The sequence below is a fragment of the Vitis vinifera genome, chromosome 4 (genome assembly GCF_030704535.1).
Source record: "Vitis vinifera cultivar Pinot Noir 40024 chromosome 4, ASM3070453v1".
NCBI lineage: Eukaryota > Viridiplantae > Streptophyta > Magnoliopsida > Vitales > Vitaceae > Vitis > Vitis vinifera.
The window spans coordinates 439,459-441,928 of record NC_081808.1 but is presented as its reverse complement, the minus strand read 5'-3'; positions in this window follow the sequence as shown (position 1 = coordinate 441,928).

Here is a 2,470-nt window from a genome sequence, read left to right as displayed (position 1 = left end):
GACTATTCAGCCTAGACTTGCTTCATCATTTGATCTTTTCGGGGTACTCATCATTGAGCTTGCCGAGGAGAGCCTGACTGCCCCTGCTCTGGAGTCTGTTGAGGACCTTATACCTTTTGATGATTTGACTGATAGCCATGTTGGCATTGTTGAGGGAGCGTCCGACTTTGTGGACCCACCTCTTTCATTTGACGTTCTGTCGGGGTTCGTCTCCCGTTCTGGCATTGTTTCCGATGTTTCATCTATGGATTTGAGCATTTTTGAGTATCTGCCTGTCTCTTGTGATATTGATTTATCTGCACCATCTTCACCCACATCACAGATTTTTGATATTGATGATGAGATCGCACAGCATGACTCAGATGATGACTCATCTTCTGTTTCCGATTCGGATCCCGTTGATCAGAGGGTTTCACCGGCCGTAGGAGACACAGGGATTGTTGATTTTGGCACTGCAGATCAGCCTAGGGAGTTGAGGATCGGGTCAGATCTATCTACAGATGAGAGGGACAGCCTTATCCAGTTGCTCAGAGCATATTTGGACGTCTTTGCATGGTCCTATGAGGACATGCCGGGCCTTGATCCATCTATCGTCCAACATCGTTTGCCACTTCTGCCCCATGCCAGACCGGTTAAGCAGAAGTTGAGACGATTGCACCCTCGTTGGAGCTTGCAGGTGAAAGAGGAGATTCAGAAGCAACTCAGTGTGGGGTTTCTATCAGTGGTCGAGTACCCGGAGTGGCTGGCCAATGTCGTCCCTGTTCCCAAAAAGGACGGCAAAGTGAGAGTCTGTGTTGATTTCCGAGATCTCAACAAGGCCAGTCCTAAGGATGATTTTCCTCTTCCGCATATAGACATGCTAGTTGACAGTACAGCAGGTCACTCGATGTTGTCCTTTATGGACGGATTTTCCGGGTACAGTCAGATCTTGATGGCTCCAGAGGACATGGAGAAGACGTCCTTCATTACCGAGTGGGGTACTTATTGCTATAGAGTCATGCCATTCGGATTGAAGAACGCAGGAGCCACATATCAGAGAGCAGCGACCACCCTCTTCCATGACATGATGCATCGGGATGTCGAGGTTTATGTAGACGACATGATAGTGAAATCCCGAGGTAGATCAGATCACTTAGCAGCCTTGGAGAGGTTCTTTGAGAGGATCCGACAGTTCAGATTGAGACTGAATCCCAAGAAGTGCACTTTTGGAGTGACTTCTGGGAAACTCTTGGGATACATAGTCAGTGAGCGAGGCGTAGAGGTAGATCCGGACAAGATTAGAGCCATTCTTGACATGCCTGCACCAAAGACAGAGAGAGAGGTCAGAGGCTTCCTGGGCAGACTTCAGTACATCAGCAGATTCATTGCCAGATTGACAGACATTTGTGAGCCCATTTTCCGACTCTTGAGGAAGAGTCAACCTACTGTTTGGGATGATCAGTGTCAGCGCGCATTTGAGAGGATCCGAGAGTACTTGTTGTCGCCTCCAGTTTTGGCTCCGCCTACACCAGGCCGTCCTCTACTCCTATACTTGTCTGTCTCAGACGTGGCTTTGGGATGCATGTTAGCTCAGCTCGATGATTCGGGCAAGGATCGAGCCATTTATTATCTGAGTAAGAGGATGTTAGACTACGAGACGAGATATGTCATGATTGAGCGTTATTGTTTGGCATTGGTTTGGGCCACTCGCCGATTGAGACATTACATGACCGAGTATTCAGTGCAGTTGATATCCCGTCTAGATCCTCTGAGATATCTGTTTGACAGACCCGCCCTAGTTGGTCGCCTCATGAGATGGCTGGTACTTCTGACTGAGTTCGACATTCATTATGTCACTCAGAAGTCCATCAGAGGGAGCATTGTCGTAGATCACTTAGCCTCATTACCAGTTTCTGATGCCAGAGCTATTGACGATGATTTCCCAGACGAGGATGTCACAGCTGCGACTAGTCTGTCGGGTTGGCGCATGTACTTTGATGGTGCAGCCAACCATTCTGGATACGGGATAGGTGTTTTGTTGATATCCCCTCATGGTGATCACATTCCCAGATCTGTTCGTTTGGCATTCTCGGATCGGCATCCGGCCACGAACAACATTGTTGAGTATGAGGCTTGTATCTTGGGGTTAGAGACAGCTCTCGAGCTTGGGATTAGATAGATGGAGGTGTTTGGTGACTCCAATCTGGTATTGAGACAGATTCAGGGCGAGTGGAAGACTAGAGATGTGAAGCTTAGGCCTTACCACGCGTATTTGGAGCTACTGGTTGCGAGATTTGAGGATTTGAGATATACACATCTGCCTAGAGCGCAGAACCAGTTTGCTGATGCTTTAGCTACTCTAGCTTCCATGATCGATATTCCCGTTGATGCCACTGTTCGACCTTTGTTGATCGAGTCGAGATCTGCTCCTGCTTACTGTTGCTTGATCGATGATGTAGAGCCAGATGATGGTTTGCCATGGTATCACGAC